General features: G+C 44.5%; 1 pseudogene across 1 annotated transcript; it reads right to left on the bottom strand.

Annotated features, from left to right (window-relative positions):
• Positions 1-17986: 17986 nt before the first annotated feature.
• Positions 17987-23607, bottom strand: LOC144607838 (glucose-6-phosphatase catalytic subunit 1-like; annotated as a pseudogene). Its single transcript, XR_013549144.1, has 6 exons — positions 23427-23607; positions 23266-23349; positions 21878-21987; positions 21051-21156; positions 19475-19590; positions 17987-19026 (listed from the first exon to the last, which is right to left on the bottom strand). The product of XR_013549144.1 is annotated as a glucose-6-phosphatase catalytic subunit 1-like (transcript).
• Positions 23608-25792: the final 2185 nt, after the last annotated feature.

The raw sequence follows: 25792 nt of genomic DNA, 5'->3' as shown, positions 1-25792 counted from the left end.
CCCCAGCTTTTTGCGTCTATATGAATTTGACCAAATGGTGATTGAGTAGATTATTATGTACCAATGATTTTGCTGTTATTTGTAGTTCCATCGCTCGGCCATTTTTGCCTGATTAATCTGTGAGCAGCTTGTGACATTTTGATTCTGAAAGGGTTACAAATGCACGTTGTGAAATTGTTGCTGGAAGAGTATTGTTGCAAAGGCAAGATAAAGAGACAAGCCAAATAAAGAGCACTGCCACTGTTAAAAGAGTGGCAATAATGTAAAGATAAGTCAGGCATAATCATGTACGACCTGCGGTTTTAAAGCTATCGACTGTACAATGACAATGGCCAGGGGCCTATGAAGTACACGGTAGACGTTTGACCCAGGTCATTTACATTGTGGTTGTGGCTTGCATTTTTGCTTCTGAAATTTGATTCATGGAAGAATATAACATGTAGCATGTGTTGTACAGACAACCAAGAATAACTCTCTGAAAGGCACAAAATTCTGGAGTAACTCTGTGTCAGGCAGCATCTATTCCTAGAAACCTATTCCTTTCCTTCTCCCCTGAGATGCTGCCTGACCTGCTGAGTTACTCCAGCGTTTTGTGTCTATCTTTGGTGTAAATCAACATTTGCAGTTCCTTCTTGCACACGAGTAACTCTCTGTCAGCAGTCTGAGGTCTTCAGTGAGATCTGTTTAGAGTAACACACTGCGGTGGCAATGCTGTGGGAAAGTACACCGCATCATGTTGAACACAACCAACTTCAAAGTTTTAATTAAGCTCTGATTTGGAGCACAGAAATCTGCAGAGAATGATTTCACGTGGTAATTGGCCTCCTTTGTATCACTACTTCCCGTGTAATCATTCACTGCTATTAATTGGACAAGTCATACATGGTGAACAAGTCTCCTATTGTGTAACAGATAACACAACATCCTGCGATCACACTGTAAGCACGCAGCAAATGCATGCACTCTATGCACCCGCAGATCCTTGCAGGCTGCGGTTGTCATTCCTGAGGTTTGCATCTCTTGGACAGCGGGGAGACCCCGGTCAGGCAATTAGTTCTCAATGATCTGCAATCCTGCTTTTGCCGCGGAACAAAAATCCAAACCTTTTCAGAAATAGGGTAAAGTCTAAACGTCCGAAGTACAAAAAAATACAAGGACGAGAAAGCATGGCAGCTTCTGAAAGGGAAAAGGCAGGCTAAGGTTTTATTCTGAGGGGGAAAAAAGCATTTTAAACAAAATGTCGTAAATAATTTCAGCATGGCCTAGTCCCAATCCCAGTTTCCAACCACCTACAATATAGCCACTTTACAATATAGCCACTGCTACAATGCAGGGATTTTCAGGATTTTATGTTATTTCAAATATTTCAGGTATGAGTTTGCAGCACTTTCATCAGAACCGTTCTGACAAAAGGGTCTTTAATTCATGTTTCTCTTTCCACGATCGCTGCCTGAACATTTCCAGCAGTGTTTCTTTTGCTGTTTGCACTGCAGTGTTTACTCGGACTGATCTGTTGGGATCAGCTTACGAGAGTTCAATGAACTGCTGAACGTGAAGGAGACACGCGTCACAGACTCGATCAATCCGAATGTTCTCAGGGATATTACCAGTGCTGCTAACATAAAAATAGATCTACGGGTCAGCACGTACTTTTTCACTTCTTTTCGGTTTTGTCCAGTTGCAATAGCGGTGATTTCAACAGCAAAGGTTTGCAGTTTGAGCTGCTGCCATGCACATGAACACACAAACTGGGGTTAACTGCAGCGGCCTGCTGAATGTGCTGACGTGTGTTGGAATTTAAAGCAAATCCCCACATGACTAACCCAGACAGTGTCAAAGATACGACAGCTTTTTTTAGTTAAAAAAATAAACCTTAATAATAAAAAAATACAGAACATAAACTGCAAAAACTCTTAATATGCTCAGTGCCTGTACTCTCAATATTGCTGTGTCATACCCAGTAGTGTTTGTACCTTTTTTAGAGATATCACATGGAACCAAGCCCTCTGGCCCATCGAGTCCACACCAACCATCCATCACTCATTCACACTAGTTTTACGTTATCTCACTTTCCCTTTCACTCCCTACATATTTTAGAGGGTAATTAACCCACAGACTTGCTCGTCTATGGGTTGCGGTATGAATCCGGAGCACCTGGAGGAAACCCACTCGGTCACAGAAAGAGCTTGCAAACTTCGCACAGATAGCACCCAAGGTCAAGTATTGAACCCGAGTCTCGGGCGTTGTGAGGCAGCAGCACTACCAGCTGCACTACTGTGTCCTCACACCAAGCACCATTGCCACTTGTGTGGCCCCCTGGGGTGGTATCCCATCACTTGTTTGTGGGGTATCCCGACCAGACTCTCACCTCAATGTCCAGCACCACAGCTTATTTCGAAAAGAGGGAAGAAACAATACGATACGATACGATACAACTTTATCCCAGAAGGAAATTGGTCTCACACCAAAGTTAACATTCCTCCCACATGGAGCTCCCTCACCGGGTGGCGCCACCTGCAGTGGCTGCCTCGCTAACAGTCTGTCTGTCCTTTCTTCTTTTTTGTATTTTTACTATCTGTTAAAAGTATGTTTTAATGTTCCTTGGTTTGTTTTATGCGGGGGATGGGGGCGGGGGTGGTTGTGGGAAACTTTCAATCTTTTACCTCCACGGAAAAGTGATGTATCGTATCTCCGTCCCCACTGCGGCCTAACATCGAGGAGTTGGCGGCCTTTCCTGGAGACCGACGGGCGCTCCGAGCCGCGGGGGTCTGCGGGACTTTAACATCACGGAGCTCGCGATCCCTTTGCCGGGACAAAAGCTCCAACCCGCGGGGCCTGTGGACTTTAACATCGTGAAGACCGCGATCTCTGGTAAGAAGAGGCTGACTCAGGAACTCCATGCCGCGGAGAGAGTTTCAACCGCCCCGACGGTTGAAACTCTTATCGAAACATATAAGATTATTAAGGGGTTGGACACGTTAGAGGCAGGAAACATGTTCCCAATGTTGGAGGAGTCCAGAACCAGGAGCCATTGTTTAAGAATAAGGGGTAGGCCATTTAGAACGGAGATGAGGAAAAACCTTTTCAGTCAGAGAGTTGTAAATCTGTGGAATTCTCTGCCTCAGAAGGCAGTGGAGGCCAATTCTCTGAATGCATTCAAGAGAGAGTTAGATAGAGCTCTTAAGGATAGTGGAGTCAGGGGGTATGGGGAGAAGGCAGGAACGGGGTACTGATTGAGAATGATCAGCCATGATCACATTGAATGGTGGTGCTAGCTCGAAGGGCCGAATGGCCTACTCCTGCACCTATTGTCTATTGACGCGGGAGTTTCGATCATCCGGACGGGGGCTTAGATCATCGGCTGCGGGGGCTTTAATCGTCCCGACTGTGGATAGTTTGACTGCCCCGACCGTGGGAGAAAAAAAGAGGAAGACGATTGAACTTTATTGCCTTCCATCACAGAGAGGAATGTGGAATCCACTGTGGTGAATGTTTATGTTATCTTTAATGTGGTCGTGTGTCTGGTTGCTTTTCACTTAGTATGGCTGTATGGTAACTTAAATTTCACTATACTTTAATTGGTACATGTGACAATAAATCGACCTTGAAACAACACCAGCACAAAGACAAATGGGTCACACACCATAGTGGTTGTCAAACTGTGAGCATTTGCACATAACTCACTTCATTCTACAGCAATTTGTTTTCATGTTTAAGTGAACATTGTTCAGACATTTCTCAACGATGGAATAAGGCACTGGCATCAGTTTTTGGAATAGTTACCTGTCATGCCAAAGTAAACTGCCATTGGTACCAATTCAGTTCAGATTTCAAAGATACAGCACAGAAACAGGCCCTTCAGTCCACATTGTTAACCCACTTTCTCATACAGTCATTTCACATTAAGGGCGTTTTTTTTTTTTACAGAGGCCAATTAACCTACAATCCTGCACTTCTTTGTGATGTGAGAGGAAACCGGGGCCCCTGAGGAAGTCCCCATGGTTACAGGGAGAACGTGCAAACTCCACATAGACGGCACCCGAGGTCGGGATTGAACCCTGAAACTGGCGCTGTGAGGCACTGTTGGATTAGTCGGCACAGAGGACTTTCTGCAAATCTCCCCGCAAGCAGAGATGAGCTTCTGTGGATTTGATGTGTTCAGTGGAGAATGCTGATCATGTTTTCAGTGGGATTACTGAGCCTGTCTGAGAGAGAGAGAGCTCTGCTGTAGAGGGGCCCATGCACCCAGTGACAACTCCCTGGGCTTTCAGCGTAAACGAGTTCAAATTAAATAAAGACAGATGTTTGTAAAACGTTCAGAGGCCTCGGCAGAGGAGATAGGAAGCAGCCCGTTACTCTCAGCAGACATGTTAGTCAGCAGGGCGATTGAATTTCATGCCGGGTTAATGATGAGGGGAGGGAGAATACTTATGTCCCTAAAAGAGGGGGAGGTCAGGAACTCGCTGCAAGGTGGTGCAAACAAGAATTTCGTCTACCTTGATGAATTCCTGATGCATGAAGGAATAAAAAAGCAAAGCAGCTTTGAGGTTTTTTTTTGAAGATCAGGTCACTGTGGCTCAACTACTAGATTCAGAAAAAACGACTCCAGGAGAACAGCGATCTGGCACATTCTTTGCTTTTGCCACCTGCTGCTTCAAATATTTGAAATACCTCTCTTGCATGGAAATCTAAGTGCTGGTGACATCAACAAAGAACGTTCTGAAAGGATTCCAGCAGAGCAGTGATGGGAACTCCTGATGTGATCAATTTCCAGCCACTTTGCAAGTTGTGTTTCTGGCACCACCCTCGAGAATCTTCTCTGCACCCTTTCCAGCTTAGCTCTTTCCAATTGGGTGGTAGTCGCTGGCTGATTATTAAGGGTGGCACGGTGGCACAGCTGGTGGAGCTGTTGCGTCACAGAACCAGAGACCTGGGTTCGATTCGGACCTGGGTGCTGCCTATGTGGAGTTTGCATGATCTTTCTGTGACTGTGGGTTTCTGGTACTGTGTCCTCCCATATCCCAACGGTGTGTGCAGGCTTGTAGGTTAATTGGCCCTCGATAAATTGTCCCTTGTGGATAAGAGAGTGAGGGACAGGTGTCAGAGGTTATTTTAGATTTAGATTTTATTTTAGATTTTAGAGATACAGCACGGAAACAGGTCCTTCGGCCCACCGGGTCCGCGACGCCCAGCGATCCCTGCACATTAACACTATCCTACACACACTAGGGACAATTTTTTTTAAACATTTGCCCAGCCAATTAACCTACATACCTGTACGTCTTTGGAGTGTGGGAGGAAACCGAAGATCTCGGAGAAAACCCACGCAGGTCACGGGGAGAGCGTACAAACTCCGCACAGACGGTGCCCTTAGTCAGGATCGAACCTGAGTCTCCGGCGCTGCATTCGCTGTAAGGCAGCAACTCTACCGCTGCGCCACCGTGCCGCCGGTTATGGGGAGAAGGAGGTAGATCAGCCATGATTGAATGGCAGCGTAGACTTGATGTTCCAAATGGACGCACGCGACAACAAAGCTTTTCACTGTACCTCAGTACATGTGACAATAAACTAAACTAAACTAAATCTTTAAACTTTATAAACAATATGCCCTGTCTGTGGAAAGCATTTATGGAAATGGTACTTTCTCTGAGTTGAACAGGCAAAAACATTTCTTTACGTAATGTTTAATCCAATTTTTAAAGAGACATTGTCCCCATGAAAATGTTATTATTTTTCACATAAGCAAGCAAATTGAACGTGAAAATAATGCCATTTGTCAATCTTTGGGGAAGTAAAGTTCCTTAATAAAAGGTCCATAGCTTCTTAATGTCAGAATGGTAACAGCGCCTAAGTGGGGAAGGAGTTTACTGGAAGCTTCACATAAAAGTGCTTCTCATAATATTATGCCAAAGTACTGCGTGTGTGTGCTTTTCATATCGTTTCGTAATACTATGGAGACATCTTTTGGCAGTAAGGGTTCTGTGTGGGGCCTGGAAGAGGCCAAAGTGGCTCAGTTTAGCTCACTGATGCATGACAGGACTTGGAGACCTTCACCAACCTTGCTGTTGACATTAAAACAAAACACAAAAAAACGCAAAAAATGTACTAAGTAGCTGGGTTAATGAATAACGTTTGTACTGAGACCACAAATTAATCACAGGGCAGCAGCCTGTAAACAGCGACACCGTGCCAGCCGTATTTCTCCAAACCATCGTCACCCGCGTATCCACAACTACAGAGTCCCTCTGCACCACCTGTAACCTTAACACCAGCCCTTCACACACATTCAACAGCAGGTCCTGGGAAATAACCTATACCGTCCCACCCTAACACCAACCCCTTGCACACGCTGAATACCAGTCCCCACACAACCATGACACCAGTCCCTGCACACACACCAGTCCCACACACACACACCAGTCCCCGCACACATACAAGTCCCCGCACACACACCAGTCCCACACTAACACACACACACAACCACACAAACACCAGCCACGGCACACATACCAGTACCCACACAGATACACAAACATACCAGTCCGACACTAACACACACCAGTCCCACACTAACGCACACACCAGTCCCACACTAACACACACACATCAGTACCCCCACACACACGCACCAGTCCCCGCACACATACCAGTACTCAATAGTCAATAGTCAATAGTCGTTTATTTGTTACATACACATAAATGTGTAGTAAAATGAAACATTACCCGCAGTTGAACAATAAGACCAATAAGATTAATCAATAAAAATGCAATAACACATACAATCACAACTAACACCAAACAAAAAGAAACATCCATCACAGTGAGTCTCCTCCAGTCCCTCCTCACTGTGGTGGAAGGCCAAAATGTCTTTTTCTCTTCCCTGCCGTCTTGTCCCGCGGTCAGGCTGTTGGAGTTGCCACGTCGGGGCGGTCGGGGCTCCCGATATTGAAGCCCCCGCTGGGCGGTGAAAGGTCAACGGCCTATTTCAGGCCGCGCCGGACGGTGAAAGGTCCGCGACGGGCCAACCCAAGCCCCGCGATTCGGGGCGGGCGAACACGCTGCCTCTGCCGTTGCCGGAGCTCCCACACGTGCACACACCAGTCCCACACTAAAACACACAGACACACAGACACACGCACCAGTCCCCGCACACAGACCAGTACCCACACACACATACACCAGTCCCACACTAACACACACACACAGTCACACACACACCCCACTCCCCGCACACATACACATACACACACACACACACACACACACACCAGTCCCACACTAACACACACACACACACAGACACACACACACACCAGTCCCTGCACACATACACGTACACACACACACACACCAGTCCCCGCACACGTACCAGTACCCACACACACACACGTATACACACACACACATACACACATACCAGTACCCACACACACACACGTATATACACACACACACACATACCAGTACCCAAACTACCAAGGCCTTTCCCTCCTATACATGCCCAACGCCAACACCTCCAAAAGCAACTCTCCACGGATCCTCCTGCACACATCCCCAACACAACGTCTCGCAGGCAATTCCAACACCAACCTCACTACAGACCCATAGCAATTGTTCAACTGCTAACTGCCTTCAGAAATAGGAAAATAACTGCAGATGCTGGTTCAAATTGAAGGTAGACACAAAATGCTGGAGTAACTCAACGGGTCAGGCAGCATCTCAGGAGAGAAGGAATGGGTGACGTTTCAGGTATCGCCCCAAACAATACAATACAATACAATACAATATATCTTTATTGTCATTGTACCCAGGGGTACAACGAGATTGGGAATGCGCCTCCCATACGATGCACTAATTTAGGTAATTTAGACAGCAGCAACCCAACGAAACGAACAGTTGTAACAGTTTTGGACAGGGTAAAGTGCAAGTTGATCTATGCGTTGTGGCCATCCGGCTCAGCAGGACCGGTTCATAGCAGCTATGGCCCTGGGGATGAAGCTGTTCCTGAGTCTGGAGGTGCGGGCATAGAAGGCCTTGTATCGTCTGCCCGATGGAAGGAGTTCGAACAGACTGTTGCAGGGGTGTGAAGAGTCTTTGTGGATGCTGGTGGCTTTTCTGAGGCATCGTGTGTTGTAGATGCCCTCCAAGTCTGGTAGCTGTGTTCCGATGGCCCTCTGAGCTCTATGGACTACCCGCTGTAGAGCTTTCCTTTCTGCCTCCGTGCAGCTGAGGTACCACACAGGGATTCCATGCGTTAGGATGCTCTCTATGGTGCAGCGGTAGAAGGTCGTCAGCAGCTGTTGGGGTAGACCAGACTTTTTCAGTGTTCTTAAGTAGAACAGTCTTTGTTGTGCCTTCTTGACCAGCGCAGCAGTGTTATTGGACCATGTTAGGTCCTCCGAAATGTGAGTGCCCAGAAACTTGAAGCTGGACACTCTCTCCACACTGACCCCATTGATAGAGATCGGGGCATATTCCCAAACATCACCCATTCCTCCTCTCCTGAGATGCTGCCTGACCCGCTGAGTTACTCCAGCATTTTGTGTCTGCCTTCAGAAATAGTGTATCTGGACACCCAGTTTAGGGCAATGCTCATAATCCTACAAACACTTGAGAACAAAGAATTGATATTTCATATTCTGTATAATAATTTTTATGGGGTTTTCACATTTCTATTCTGGAAAGCATGCAGAGAGGATTTACAATGATGTTGACAGGACTCCACGGTCTAAGCTACAGGGTGATGTTGGGCAGGCTGGGACTTTATTCCTTGCAGCCTAGGAGGCTGAGAGATGATCTTATAGAGGTGTATAAAATCACGAGAGAAATAGATAAAGTAAATGCGCAGAATCTTTATAGCCCAGGGAAGGGGAATCAAGAACTAGAGGGCATAGGATGAAGGTGAGAGGGAAACATTTAATAGAAACTTAGAGAGCAGCCTTTTCACACAGAGGGGGGGGGGGGGGGGGGGGTGTGTGAACAGGAAGGGAGAGAGAGGTAATTGGAGGTAGCTGCCCCTATTTAAGATGTGTTTAAGATGGCTGGATAAATAAGTTTTTTTTTAGTTCAGAGATACAACATGGAAACAAGCCCTTCAGCCAACTAAGTCCACACCACCCATCGATCACCCGTTTGCAGTAGTCTTCTGTATGATCCCACTTTCTCATCCACTCCCTACAGAGGAGGGGCGATTTACAGAGGCCAATTAACCTACAAACCGGCATGTCTTTGGGATGTGGGAAGAACCCGGAGCACCCGGAAGAAACCCCGCAGTCACTCATGGAGCATGCAAACTCCGCACAGACAGTGCCTGAGGTCAGGATTGAACCTGGGTCTCGGGTGTGCGAGGAAGCACCAATGTGTTGCTACTAGTGTTAACAGGGTCATTTATATAAGGGGATGCCATTATACCTCAGAACCGCATGTGCAGATGTAGATGTGGTACCGGTTGCAGCTTTACTCAGGACTGAGTGGAGATATTTCTGTGCAGACCTCTGCCAATGTTGGAATCATTTTACAGCGCTGAGTATACGTGAGGAATGAGGCTTGACGCAGTCCATCAGGTTTGTGTAGATTTCTCCCTCAAGGCTATTGAGACCTGCACATGTTTTGCAAGTCACACATTAACTTCATGTACTGAAGTCCGTGAATTTCAAATAAACAATCTGTACAAGATAAGAGGAGCTGAGTATGCGAAAATTGTTCATTGTACCTAATCAGTGAAACGTTAATGAAACTTTGATTAACACATTTAGGGAAGATTTCGCTCATGATTATCTCAGATATTTTTCTTTATTCTTTCTCCAGGATTAAATATGTGGATGAAATTTAATCACAGGTATATTGCAGGAGACAAACTGAGGCCATTCTATTCCAGCAAGACTTCAGATGTAGTTACATTGACTCATGACCCCAGACATAATGGAACTCTGCATATGTCCAGCTACTTATTAATAATGAGCAAAGCAGCATGTGCTGGAAGAACTCAGCAGGTCAGGCAGCATCTGCGGATGGAATGGACAGGCAATGTTTCGGGTCAGGATCCATCTTCAGTCCGAACCCGCTGAGTTCCTCCAGCACTTTGTGCTTCGCTCAAGATTCCAGCATCTCATGCACCGTTTTGGCTGCAGTTCAGGAACAAACAAACAAACAAACAAACAAACAAACAAACAAACAAACAAGAGTTTTAGTATATAGATGCCACAAACAATGATCACATTGAACATCGCTGTAATTCCATTGTATGAGCCAGGGCCGTCTTAACGCATGGGCCTGATGGGCACTTGCCCGGGGGCCCACGAGCATAGGGGCCCCATGCTGATCTGTGTATGTTAAGTGACTTGCAATAAATAAATACTACTTTAAAAATGTAGGTTCAATAAGTGCTTTTTTCGCAACATTTTCGGTCACTAAGTGCTTCTCACAGCAATCTGTAAGTGCTTTTCGCAACAATGTAGCACCCTAAGTCCATCGCTAAGTGCTTTTCGGTAAGTGCTTTTCGCCGGCACGACAGGGGGGGGGGGCTGGTAGAGAAAGGGGGTTGGGGGAGAGTAACGGTAGGGGCCCCAGTACACTGCTTTGCCCGGGGGCCCATAATGCTGTAAAAACGGCCCTGGTATGAGCTAGTTCACCTCATAACCCTTCAATAAATGAATAGTATTATAATGTGCAAAGAGGTACAACAGTGAAACAGGTACAGAGTGAGTAGGCAAGTGGCTGTAACCTATTGCAGAACAAATCAAAAATAGAATTTGTGTTTTTGAAGAATGCATGCATAGAGCAGTGAGAGTATAATAACTGGTCGGATTGCTCGGAAAGGGTTGGGGAATCTAGTGTTAAAATTGAATAAATAATTTAGGGAGTTGTTGCAGGAGGTGAAAACGGAACCCTCGACTCGTTCTGCAACACAATATCGTCCTATTGTTTAGGAATCTGCCATCACTCACGGCATGGTCAGTAACATGAGCCTCAGTATTAGGTGGTGTGACATTCAAAACAAATGTATGGACATGTTTGAAGGTAATTTATCAGAAACATTCTTTGATTTATGAATTCATGTTTCATTGCTAGGATGGCTCACAGTGGCGCAGCAGTAGAGTTGCTGCCTTACAGCGCCGGACACCCGGGTTCGATCCTGACAATGGGTACAGTCTGCATGGAGTTTGTACCCCTGTGACCACGTGGGTTTTTTTTTGTTTCCATGCTGTAAGGGGCTGTTTCTGTGTTATATCATTCTATGACTCTATGACTAGATTTAAGTTCAGTATTTCTCAGTTAGGCTGGCTTGGGGATTGTCTTACTCCTTTTCCCATCTGGGCCACTAAAGGCTAACTGATTTCCCAGTGTCTGGATAAAGAGCGCTGTGTGAGTCACGAAAAAACAACTTTGCCCCATTAATTTTGAAAAGCAAGTAACTGTGCAGTTGCTGGTTTACAAAAAAAGGACAGAAAGTACTGGATTAACTCAGTGGGTCAGGCAGCATCTATAGAGAACATGGTTAGGTAATGTTTCAGGTCGGGATTCTTCTTCAGACTGATACTTTCTCAGATGCTGCCTGATCTGCTGAGTGTCTGAAGAAGGGTCTCAACCCGAAACATCACCTATCCACGTTCTCCAGGGATACTGCCTGTCCCGCTGAGTAACTCCCACATTTTGTGTCATTTTTTGCCTCAGTAATTTACTGTATGGTGTAAAAATACGAATTAAAACAATGTTGCCCCTTTTATCAAATGCAAGTAAATTCAGTTCTATACCATCAGGTATCTGGAATAGACAATGGACACTAGGTGCAGGAGGAGGCCATTCGGCCCTTCGAGCCAGCACCACCATTCAATGTGATCATGGCTGATCATTCTCAATCAGTACCCCGTTCCTGCCTTCTCCCCATACCCCCTGACTCCGCTATCCTTAAGAGCTCTATCTAGCTCTCTCTTGAATGCATTCAGAGAATTGGCCTCCACTGCCTTCTGAGGCAGTGAATTCCACAGATTTACAACTCTCTGACTGAAAAAGTTTTTCCTCATCTCTGTTATAAATGGCCTACCCCTTATTCTTAAACTATGGCCCCTGGTTCTGGACTCCCCCAACATTGGGAACATGTTTCCTGCCTCTAACGTGTCCAACCCCTTAATAATCTGATATGTTTTGATAGTAGTTGTCTGATCTCCAGAAAACAACGCTATATCTAAAGATGAGAACATCCTGTGACCACATTGTACCAAGTATTGGTACGTATTTCATCATCTCTCTTCCCCATCTCATATTCACCAAGAACAAAAATTTGCTAATACAAGCAAAGGAAAGTTGTGCAATGCAATTTATAGTCTGTTTATCTGCAAAGTTGCACTCCCAATTGATCAATTCCCCTGCACTAGTTAGCCAGTAACATTTAATGCGCTAATGGCAGTAATATCAGAATGCGTGTGAATTAAACTCTGCTCTGCTTTTATCAAGATAATGGACCCACCCTCAATTATAACTCTGAGTAAGAAACTATTAATATTGTGGCCCTGGTATTTGCAAGGAGCCAGGGAAGATTTCTGAAGTGAAAGCAAAAACTGTTTGAAACACTCAGCACATCAGGCAGCGTCTGTGGAAAGGAAATGTGAGTTAGCATTTCATCTTGAAGATAGACACATTTTGAGTCCATCTTCGGTGTAAACCACCATCTGCAGTTCCATCCTACAAATTTCATCTCGAAGATAATTTTTCAAAATGGAGTTTGGCTCTTCGACCTGAAATGTTCATTTTGTTTTTCTCTGTACAGATGCTGCCTGACCTGCTGAATGTTTCCAGCATTGCTGGTTTTTTAATTTCAGATTTTCAGCATCTGTGGTTTTTTGGGGGTTGCAGGGAAGGAAACTGTTTGTGGCTGGGAATCTCAAGCTGCTGAGAATCATGCTGGATTTGATAGTGTGACCCCCTCTGAGTTATGAGTTCTGTTTGAAACCCAATCATACAGAGGCTGCCTGGTTATCGGGAGAGGGTGCTGTGATTCTGGGGATCATCTAGGCTGCGATCCACCGATCAATTAACAAGGGAGATCCTCGGATGGGCTCAGATCACAGTGGTGAAGATTAGGTTGTCTTGGTTCTTGGTTCTTGGTCCTCCAAAATATTCCAAATGGAATTTAAACTGGAGGTGTAGCTCATGGGCCTACTCTTGTGGTGGGTTGGGGTGGATTAGTCAAGAGTCAAGAGTGTTTAATTGTCATGTACATTGGCAACAGAACAATGGCAGCAGCGAAACAGGTCTGTAAACACTATATACATGGATAAAGGTATCACAAAATGCTGGAGTAACTCAGCAGGTCAGGCAGCATCTAGGAGAGAGGGAATGGGTGACGTTTCGGGTCCAGACCCTTTTTCAGACTGAAGGGTCTCGACCCGAAACGTCACCCATTCCCTCTCTCCTAGATGCTGCCTGATCTGCTGAGTTACCCCAGCATTTTGTGATACCTTCGTTTTGTACCAGCATCTGCAGGTATTTTCCTATATACATAGATAATATACAATTTACTAAAATTCAATAAACTTATAATCCCGTAATCTTTGACACCCTTTAATTAGCATTGCTACAGAGTAAGCAGTGCTCTAAAACCTTCTCGGGCTGAGAGTGTCACTGGCAGCTCCATTATGCAGAGCTGCAGATGAGGGTTGCGCCATTCCAATGCAGCAAACACTCTGCCCATCCATGACAGCGAATGCCCTATCAACACTATTGGGCAACACATGGGACAGCTGGTAGAGCTGCTGCCTCACATTACCAGAAGCCCAGATTCGACCCTGACCTCGCCGCTCTCTGTGTGGAGCTTGCACGTTCTCACTGTGACCATGTGAGTTTCCTATGGTTTCCTTCCACATCCCAAAGACATGTGAGTTTGGACGTTGATTGGCCTCTGTTAATTGCCCCCAGTAATGTAGGGAGTGGATGAGCAAGTGGGATAACAGAATTAGTGTGAACATGGTTAGCATGGACTCAGTGGGCCGAAGGGCCTGTTTCAATATTGCATCTAGAAAAAAACTAGATTTGAAAGCTATGTGCCATTCACCCAAGAAACTATCAATGTCGTGTTCCATATTTCCCATGACAATGTTACTCAAATTAAATCACCACTATAGTATTGAATTTCCCAGCTTTGGTCCATTTAGCTGATGTGTGAACTTTTTTAGGAAGGCATATTTTATATTTCCCAGGGTCACAGTTTTGTTCAACATGGAAAATCCCTGCATGTGACGTGTGTGAACACAAACCAGCATCTCATTAAACATTGGAGTCTGCAGATAACTGTGTTACAAGTCAGAACATTGACTTTACATTACTCTGAGAAATTAATTTATTGAGGGCCCTTACAGCAGATAATTTCTGTAATCGTTATAATTTATGTCATAACAATTCCATCAATTAGATTGAGAATTCCATGATGTAAGCAAATTAGCAATAGAACACCAACATGGACTTTTTCTTTTCTTATTATGTTTTTGAACTAATGTGTTATTTTTTTGCACAGTCTTTCTTTTGGAATTTTACATGTAATTTATGTATAATTTGCTTTTTGTATCTTTGTCTGAGTTCACGTGAGGCACAGGAACAATGAAGTTCGAGCTTGCAGAGCATCACAGCAATGTAAGCTCAGACAAACGCACACACAAATTGTACCGAGATTATATGTGAGATTCTATGCGAAAGAAGATTGTGCAAAAAGAAACAACAAGTTAGTTCAAAAACATAATGAGGAAAGGAAATAAGAAGTCCACGGTAGTGCAGATGGCAATACTATTGAAATGGTAGATGGAGTTTGTGTAATAGGTAGAGAAACTCTAGTGATCTTCAATCCAATTAATAGTTCATAGCCTGTATGTGAAAGCAGTACTCCAAAGATAAAAGGTAACTTTAGGTTGTTGTTCTAATCCAATGAATTAATTATAATGCAAAGTGTATCTGAACCATGATAAAATAATTATGCTTTGATCAGGATTATTAATGATATCGTTTATTAACAGTATCGTGGTGCTTCTTATTTTCAAAACACGGGACAGTTTCTTCCCAATTGTTATCTGGCAACTGAACCATCCTACCAACAACTAGTGAGCAGTCCTGAGCTGCCATCTACCTCACTGGAGACCCTCGGGCTCTCTTTAATTGGAGAGGAGATGTTTAGAGGAATGTGGGCCGAGCAAATAAGACTAGCTGAGATGGATCATTTTAGTCGCATGAACCAGTTGGGCTGAAGGGCCAGTTTCCATGCTGTGACTCTGCATCTAATATAACAAGCCAGTTTATCCAGGTGCTGTTGGGAATCGGTCGCAAGTAAAGACCTGCCACTTGCATTTGTGTATGAACTAAATAACTATTCTACTACCAGCCACATCCTCCGATCCCCGTCCCTTTCTGCTTTCTGTAGAGACTATTCTCTCTGCTACTCTTTGGTTCACTCATCCCTTCCCACCGAACCCATCCTTTCCCTGGGCACTTTTCTTTGTAACTGCAGGAGATGTGACCCATGTCTCCCATGCTGTTCTCTCACTTCCTTCCGGGGGACCCCAGCAGCCCTTAGAGACGAGACAGAGGTTCACGTGGACCTCTCCAAACCTGTCTAACTGCATTTGGTGTTCCGATGTGACCTCCTCTACATTGGCGAGACCAAGCGTCGACTAGGCGACCATTTCACCAAACACCTGCACTCGGTCCGTCAAGGCCTGCTGGATGCTGACCATTTTAACTCCCCTTCCCATTGCCATACTGACCTTTCTGACCTGGGTCTCCTTTACTGCCAGATTCAGAACACACGCAAATTGGAAGAACATCACCTCATATTCCACTCGGGTAACTTACAACACAGTGGTACGAAGATTGAACTCAATTTCAAGTAATATCCCTATATCTCTCTTCCCTTTCCCTGCCCCATCCCAGTTCTTCCAATATTTCCCACCATCTCTTGTTAGCATGTTCTTTTCCCCTCCTCCGAATCCTCATCTCCCACCCCTCCTTGGAGGACGTGAACCTCTGTCTCATCTGGAAGGGCTGCAGGGGTCCCCGGAAGGAAGTGAGAGAAGAGCATGGGAGACATGGGTCACATCTCCTGCGGTGACAGAGAAAAGTGCCCAGGGAACGGACGGGTTCGGTGGGAAGGGATGAGTGAACAAAGGAGTAGCAGAGAGAATAGTCTCTACAGAAAGCAGAAAGGGACAGGGATCGGAAGATGTGGCTGAGCTTCCATTTCCCTTTTATCCTTCCCTCTTGCGTGTTCTCCCTTTGATCAGATGGGTTTTCTCCAGGTGCTCCGGTCTCCTCCCACATCTCCTCCTCCTTCTACATCCCTGTGTGCAGATGTGGCATTACATCTGGGGAGTGTTCATGGGAAGATGGGGAGCATAAACTGGGCTGTATGTAGGATTAGTGTAGGATTAGTGCTTGATGGTCAGTGTGTACCTGATGGGCCAAATCTTCTGCACTGTAAGACTTTATAATTCTATAACTTTAGAAGCAGAGATAGTTGGCATAACAATATGGGTAACTTCTGATCTGAATATTAATTTCATTCAGTGACTTTATTAATTACATCCGTACACATGTAATTTGAGACTTGCTTTACAAAGGAAGAGCTCTGAGCATTTTATATGAATAACCAAATGGAAGGTAAGGAGATTGGGATTTGATTTCGGGGTTTTGATGGTACTTCCTTGTTACAGGTGAAGCACTGGCCAAGACTTGCCAGAAAACACAACATAGTTAAAGACAACATTGACTTAGTGCTAGAAGACTGTCTCAACAACAGCTCACAAAATATATAGGTAGAGACAAGGAACTGCAGACACTGGTTTACACAAAAGGACCCAAAGTGCTGGAGTAACTCAGCAGGTCAGGCAGCATCTGTGGGAGGACATGGATAGGTGATGTTTCGGATCGGGACCCTTCTTCACATTCTAAACATCACTTGTCCATTTTACTCCAGAGATGTTGCCTGACCTGCCGAGTTACTCCAGCATTTTGTGTCCAATCATTGAATAACATTGAAATAATCTACAGTGAGCTCTGGACTCCTTCTAAAGCCTTTCTTGTCCATGGGCAGAGACTTTGCAAAGGACAACCTGAATTAAAGAACAGTACAATGCAAACAGATGCATCAAAAACATTAACGCACAGCTCCAGGAAACATTTCTTTTTGATGTTACATGGTAGAAGGACTGGACACAATTGACTTTGTTGTACTCAATCCATTTGGTTAATTGGTTGTAGAAAGTGACCTGTTTTTAATTTAGTTCACCAGTACAATGTTCCAGTCTTTAGCTCAACTCCAATCCAATGGGCTGTTACAGGTTTTCGTACGAGTGCGTGTACAGTCAGAAACTAATGTCATTTCCGAGGCCTTGGCCAAACGGAGCCAACTTCCCCAATAGAAATATTGCATAAGAAAAAATACAATGCGAAATAACATCTTGAAGCCAGTAAAAAAAAAATGCAGATGCTAAAATATCTGAAGTAAAAGTGGAAGGAACAGGGGAGATGAAACACAACAGCTCGAATGTTCAGAAGCATCTAGAAAGTGAGTTGGTGCAGTAGCTTTGTGGTGGGGTGGAACTCTCTGGACATGTCTCTGTTTCACGCTATCTACTTCCCCAATGATCCTTACCTCTATGTCTCTGTCTCTAGTTCATGCGGTTTCACTAGCAGTCTCCTGCTCTCTCTCTGTCTGCCTCCCCTCTCTGTACGGCTGTTTCCTACTGTCTCTCACCATATCTCAATCTGTCTGCCGCTCCAGCCTCCCTAGATAGACACGAAATGCTGGAATAACTCAGTGGGACAGGCAGCATCTCTGAATAGAAAGAATGGGTGACGTTTCGGTTCGAGACCCTTCTTCAGATTGTAGTCTGGTCTTTCAGGTCTCGACCCGAAACGTCATCCATTCCTTCTATCCAGAGATGCTGCCCGTCCCGCTGAGTTACTCCAGCATTTTGTGTCTATCTTCGGTGTAAACCAGCATCTGCGTTTCCTTTCTACACATACTAGATTTTTTAGACTAGGTTAGAGATACAGCATGGAAACAGGCCCTTCGAGTCCACACCGACCAGCGACCATCCCCCGTACGCTAGTTTTATCCCCCTCACTAGGAGCAATTTACAGAGGCCAATTAACCTACAAACTTGCACGTCTTTGGAATGTTGGAGGAAACCGGAGCACCCCAAGAAAACCCACACAGTCACAGGAAGAACGTAAAACACCGTACAGACAACACCCGTAGTCAGGATCGAAATGGGTTTATGGCGCTGTAAGGCAACATCTCGACCGCTGCGTCATCGTGCCGCGCTTTGTCCTCATCCCTCTGACAGACGCACTCCCCATCTATATGTCTGCTTCCTCTCCCTCAGTGTGACATCCTGTCCCCTTGTCTTCCTTTTTCTCTTGCTCTTCTCTTTCCAGATGCTACAGAACAGAGCATACTTCCAGTAGCTTCTGTTTTATATTAAACATCAAATAGTGCAATACAGTTCACAAGGTGATTCAAGTTGGGACGTTATAGTTCCTTCTTGTCCTGTCTGTTCAAAAGCTGTGATACGCAGAATGGAACAAAAGCTGCAGCTGCCAGAGGCTCGGCGGCACTTTTGCAGAAGGACAGGAAATAAAACAGGAGTTCCCTCTACGTCGGGGGCTTCACCGAGTCGAACAGGTGCAGGACGATCAAGGAGGCCACAATGCAACTTATTCTGAAGCTGAACTGCTGGCCTCTCTTTCTTTTGCAGCTCTCCGCATAAATGGGTGAGTTCAGAGCCAATCCCAGTCCGAGCAAGGCTCCCATGTTCCTGACCAGCCCGGCGAAGGGGGTGGTGTCAATGTGGACCCACTCAGGCCGGGCGCACCATCTCTGGGCTTTCTCCAGCGACCACAGTAGGTCAATGCCCAGCACTTTCAGCAGCAGGTAGAAGCCCAGAGCGAAGGAGAAGAGGACGAGGGTGATCTGCAGATACCTGGTGAAGCTGGCGTTGTAGATTGCATTAATCCGACCAAACACCTCCGCCACAACCATTCCTGTGGATGGAAATGCCCAATTAATACCTTATCAAAATTATATTACCATTCACAGACAATATAGAGTCATTGAGTCATGGGGGTCACACAGCGCAGAAACAACCCAATGATGACCATGAAGCACATCTAAGCTAGTCCCATTTGCTTCTAAATACCTATTAAATAAGCACATGCCAATTGTAAAGCCTGTTTTAATGATATAAAATGTAACCCTTCATTATTTTTTCACCCATTTTTGATGACATAGATCTAACTTCCAAACTGAACACATTCCTTGTACAGAGTTAGTATTTGTGACACAGTACGTCTTGGATTTTAAGCGCACTGAGCCAACTTATGTACACCGCCATCAGTTTTGATGCAGAGGTTCAAGGTGTGTCAGGTTCAGTTATCGTGCCTCTAACGGCATTGATCGGTTATAGCTACAGTTGAAAGAAAGAATACGCACCCGAAAGAACTCCGGTGAAAACCTGGTGTGGGAAATGGGCAGCAAGGAACACCCAGGACGTGCCAACGCAGACCTGGATCATGAAGAACACTGACCACAGCACAATGTGGACGCACCTGGAGGAAGGGAATGGTATTTTTGCTGAGTTCATGAAAATATGAATCCTTTACTTTTCACTGTACCTCGGTACATGTGGCAATGTACTAAACTAAACTAAACTAAACTACAATGAAACACTGGAGTGGATGAAATAGGATGTGCCAATACATCATTGAGGCCAGTTCACTGGCTATATTTAAGAGGGAGTTAGATGTGGCCCTTGTGGCTAAAGGGATCAGGGGGTATGGTTAGAAGGCAGGTACGGGATACTGAGTTGGATGATCAGCCATGATCATATTGAATGGCGGTGCAGGCTCGAAGGGCCGAATGGCCTACTCCTGCACCTATTTTCTATGTTTCTATATTTCTATCATCCTCCAGCCAGCTAATGTACATTCATTTGCAAATATTTTTAATTGAATATTATAGCAAATTAAATTAACTTGGTGAGATTGGAGGAACAGACACAGAATGCTGGAAGAATAGGAATAGATGACATTTTGAGTCTAAAGAAGGGTCTCGGCCCGGAAACGTCACCTATTCATTTTCTCCAGAGATGCTGCCTGACCCACTGAGTTGCTGCAGCATTTTCTGTTCATCTTCGGTGTAAACCAGCATCTGTGTTTTTTACATATATTAGAGGAATCCTCTGTTGAGACTTAAGGCACCAGCAAATTTCTAATGATACTTATATCAGTTATATACTGTAAGTGCTGTAGATATTTTCTTCATATAGGCAGATGGATATTCATTGATAAGGTAAGATATGGCATTTTTTCATCATTCTAATTATTTTTGGAAGTTTAGCACAGTTACTTCACTGATATTGCATCAGTGTGAAACACAGTAACTAGGAACAAGATCACATTCCTATATCCAGGAAAGCCAGATCTATTGTAAGTAGCATGCCAAGACTTGCATCCAGGTCTCCTATATAGACCTAAATTTTACAGGCCTGAATCCATATAAAATAATCCAAACCCCATGCTCCCTGTTGGACATTATTTTATATAGAACGTAAAACAGTATAGCACAGGAACAGGCCCTTCGGCCCACAATTTCTGTGCTGGACATGATGCCAAGTCCAATTCTAACCTGCCTGGGGTGCACAATTCATATTACTCCATTCCCTGCATATCCACGAGCCTATCCAAAAGCTTCTTAAAAGCCACTATCATATCAGCCTCCACCTCCACCCCTAGCAGCGTGTTCCAGGCACTCACCACCTGCTGTGTAAAAAACTTGCCCCGCACATCTCCTTTAAGCTTTGCCCCCCTCACTTTCAAGTTATAACCTCTAGTCCTTGACATTTCCACCCTGAGAAAAAAGGTTCCGACTGTCTACCCTATCTATGTCTCTCATCATTTTCTTTCAGGTGTCCCCTCAACCTCCGGCATTCTAGAGAAAATGACCTAAGTCTGTCCAACCTCTCCTGGTAGCTAATACCTCCTGTGGATTTGATATTTTGAATCCTCACCATTTTTGGAAGCCACTTTGCTTTTTTTTGCGTCCAAAGGTCAGGAATGCTGTCACCATCACGTATCAGACGCCTGCTGAACCCATCGCGTGACCTGATGGACTTCCTGTCAAAAGGATCATTCAGAGACTCCGTTATAACCAGGGCTTTCAGTTGTCTGACATTCAATGGTCAAAACACTTTTATTTTTCATCTACATAAATAAAGTATAGAAGTTGGGAGGTCATTTTACAGTTATATAAGACGTTGGTGAGGCCACATTTAGAGCATTGTGTTCAGTTTAGGGCATCATGTCATGGGAAAGATGGGCTCATAGAGTCAATCTATGACTATGAGCTTATTACTGGGGATCAAGTGGCTTTGAACGGTGAAAGGAAATTAAATGTAAAACTAACCTGACCTTACAACTACAGTTGAATATATGAATATATACTACCAATTTAATACATGAATTACCAGAACCAGTTTATTCCTTCATTATTAATCCAATGATGACAGGACACTAGGCCTTGAGGTGAGAAAATCAGAAATTGCATATCTCATTGGGCCAAGATCAGACTATTCAGGGACTTGAGACTTGGAAGTTGCAAGATGCCCCCTATAAGCCTGTGGTTCCAGAAGTTAATCTACTTGCAATCATTTCAAATTATTTTACTTATGTGGGATTGTACTCACGTCTAGTGTAATTTGACTGGATAGCACGAAGAACAAGCTTTCAGTTTATCTTGGTACAAGTGACAAAAATAAGCGAAACCAAAGTTTGATGTTTTAGTCTGGTACAAGATTTGCCCGTATCGGGACCAGTTTGATACACAAATTGACCTCACCTGGGCCAGTTTCACAGATTAAGGGAAACTGCCGCAACGTGGGAAGAGAGGAGTTGGCATAGAGCTTAGTCTCGTGGACCCACCAATAAGGTCTATGTCCAAATAAAAACCTGTGAAAGAAAGAGGAAGGACAAGGTTAACACATGGGAAACATCCTACAATCTGGCATCGTGTACATTAGATCAATATTTGATGTTGATATCGTGGACAATATGTCCAACGTTAAGATTTTGGACAGCATCCAAATTCAACATTTGAATTTGCCAATGTTAGCAATATTCCATATTGGCCGTAATACATTATTACAGCCAATATCCAATGATTTTGTAGGAAAAACACAAAATGTGGGTGGAATTTATCCCAAAATCTGTTTAAATTTCAACATTGTTGGAAAGGTTTAACTTTTCTAACAGGACACTGTACGATTAAATGTGTTAGATCTGAACCACTGGCTTACGAAGAGTGAACTTTCTATGGCACAAATTTGGGCAATAGCTCTGGAAGATGTGACAGTGGAAATCCACGGAGAAGATTCAAGTTGGAATCTAACCAGTAAGTCGGATGCCGGTGGAGCTTTCCTCTTGCCAAGACTTTCGCTGAAATACTCAGTGTTGCAACAATTCACGGGGGAATTGAGAAAGAAAAATAACTGGATTTCTATGCCAGTATGATTGGACTTAGACCTAAAGCCATGTTAGAATTACATTGATCTGGACTGGTTTGAATGCTGGCGCAACATTTCCTCTCAACTAAAAACATGTGCAAAAAACATTGTCTGATATTTATCATAAAAAGCTTTATTAACCTATGTTATGACCAAAATAAGTATAGAAATATGTATTACTAGGCACTTAATAATAATTATTCATTATTTTATAATGATAATTTTAAATATAAATCAGTTTCAGATGGGGCTGAACTCCAATGCATAACTATATTTGTATTCATTCACAGGATATGGGCGTTGTAGCAATGGCATAATTTTTAGGTGAGAGAGGCAAGATTAAACATGAACCCAAGTGGCAGAGGTTCAGAGGGGAACACATGGATAGGTGACTTTTGGGTCAGGACCCTTCTTCAGACAAGAAACGTCGACCCAAAACATCGCCTACCCAAGCCCTCCAGAGATGCTGCTTGACCAGCTGAGTTACTCCAGTACTCTGTGCCCTCCCCAAGATTCCAGCATCTGCAGTTCCTTGCGTCTACAATCATTAGCATCTGTTGTTTTCTGAGGTTAAGATTGAATTGAAAATGATTTACTTTAATTCAGACAATTTTGTATACCTGCAGTGAATTATATCAATGTCAGGTGATGAGACTAAGACTCATTTAGGCTTTTAAAATGTCGATTAAGGCTTTTTAGTCGAGACTTCTTAGACAACACTTACCATTTAAAGATGAGGTTGAGCCAGTCCCCAATGACAGCCACCCAGATGAGTTTGACACCCACCGCCTCACACAGGTGGAACCAAGTCAAGTCAAGTCAAGTCAATTTTATTTGTATAGCACATTTAAAAACAACCCACGTTGACCAAAGTGCTGTAACCAGATGGGGAAGAAAACAAAGAAAGTGTTTCTCAGGTCGGCGGCGATGGAGATAAAGGTGAACCAGCTCTGGGAGTCCCTGTAGTTCAGCTGTAGATACTGCACCAGTTCCACCCCAGAGCTGTGGAGCAGGTCCATGCCAGTGTCCATCATCACGGTTCACAAGCTACCACAGGTCTGCTGAGCTTTCAGTTCGGAGTCTGGTCTTGCTCCGGGTGCTTGGGCTTTATAAAGGGGATGAGCATGTTTTGCTCTCTTGTTATCAATTCTTGTTCGCAGCCAATGATCACAAGACTTTGAGCTAACTCCAGGGGAAACAATGTCAACGGCCTTTTTGGCTTCCACACCTGCGTCAGTGCTGTGACATTCGGATGCAGGAGCAGACCCACAAGGCCAGCTCTTGTGCAAATCGTGCAGAATGATCAAACCGAGAAAGTTCATCGCAAAAACACTCAGCAATCACTGAGCCACTGAGGTGATTCATAGGCTGGCCACACGTGCAATGGGGGATTCATTGATCAAGTTATGCAGCCACTTGACCAGCATTGGAGTCGGTGAAACCAGTCTCTGGGAATTAAATGCACGTATTCAGGAATCTGTAGCTTTGGCATGGGCAATATATGTTAGAGGTTTAGAGGGTTTAGAGGGATATGGGCCAATCGCGGGTAGGTGGGACTAGTGTAGATGGGACAAGTTGGGCCCAAGGGCTTGTTTCAACGCTGTATGACTCTAAGACTTTATGACACGTCACAAAAATTAAGAGCTTCAAATGGAAAATTAGGTTTTGGCATTAGTAGCAACTCATCACTGCTAAGCACAGGATCCACAGACGGGAATATCATGGTTGACTCATTGATCTAGCTTGCTCTTCTTCCACAGGGCTTAGTTCTCCCGACCATAACTTTATTCTTTCTCTCCTTGTCCAGTCTTAACCTGCTTATATCCACAACACCTTGGATACACTCCAGCACTACATGTAGTAAAGCTCCAATATCCTGATCTCAGGTGGGACATAAGAACATAGAACGTCGAACTGTAAAGCACAGAAACAGGCCCCTCAGCCCACAATACCTGTGCCCAACATGATGCCTAATTAAACTAACCTCTGCCTGCACGTGATCCACATCCCTCCATTCCCTGCATATCTAAAAGCCTCTTAAACGCCACTATAATTCTGCCACCACCACCACCCCTGGCAGTGCGTTCCAGGCACCCACCACTCTCTGTAGGTCCTCTGATTGAATTATACCTCAGTAACTGAGCGAGGTATCGCTCAATAACCTCCAATGCGCAGATATTTATCAATCTTGTTGAAATATCACCTTTACTTATCCCCATCAGAATTTTTTAATATAATTAATATTTGAACATATGATATTGAACATTGTATAGTTGTACACATGAACAGGCCCTCTTGACCCACAATGTCTAGACCTTGTCAGATGCCAGGCTAATATTTTCTGCCTGCACGTGATCCATGCCCATTTTGCCTGCATATCGGTGTGCCCATCTAACAGCCTGTTGTGCCACTATCATACCTGCCTTCATCACCACCCCCAGGGATTCCAGGCAACCACCACTCTGAATAAAATATTTGCTCCCTACGTCTCCTTTACATTTTGCCCCATTCACCATAAAGCTGCGTCCTCTAGTCTTTAACATTTCCACCCCATGGAAAATAATTCCTACTACTGATTCTTACTATTCTATCTTTGCCTCTCATAGTTTTATATACTTCTATCTGGTCTCCCCTCGGCCTCCAATGTTATCATATCATATCATATATATACAGCCGGAAACAGGCCTTTTCGGCCCACCAAGTCCGTGCCGCCCAGCGATCCCCGTACATTAATACTATCCTACACCCACTAGGGACAATTTTTACATTTACCCAGCCAATTAACCTACATACCTGTACGTCTTTGGAGTGTGGGAGGAAACCGAAGATCTCGGAGAAAACCCACGCAGGTCACGGGGAGAACGTACACACTCCTTACAGTGCAGCACCCGTAGTCAGGATGGAACCTGAGTCTCCGGCGCTGCATTCGCTGTAAAGCAGCAACTCTACCGCTGCGCTACCGTGCTGTTCCAAGTTTGTCCAATCTCTCCTTATAGCCAATACCCTCTAACCTGATTGTGGTTTCAATGTCAATACAGCATGCACATGTTTTTTAGTTTCTTGTGAAGTCACAAAACTTCACTGAAGAATTAAGTACCAGGGATCTTGTCTCCATTGTGTCGATTTGAAATGGTGTGCAAGAAATTACATGGTCATGGAATGGTGAAACCATCTTCTCTGTACACATTGAAGGCACATTTTCTCTGCTGTATATATGCTTCAAAATTGTCAAAGTTCATAGCCATCTTGCA

This window comes from Rhinoraja longicauda, chromosome 29, assembly GCF_053455715.1.
Source record: "Rhinoraja longicauda isolate Sanriku21f chromosome 29, sRhiLon1.1, whole genome shotgun sequence".
Classification (NCBI taxonomy): domain Eukaryota; kingdom Metazoa; phylum Chordata; class Chondrichthyes; order Rajiformes; family Arhynchobatidae; genus Rhinoraja; species Rhinoraja longicauda.
Note: the sequence above shows the minus strand (reverse complement) of the source record. Positions and strands in the feature narration are given on the sequence as shown.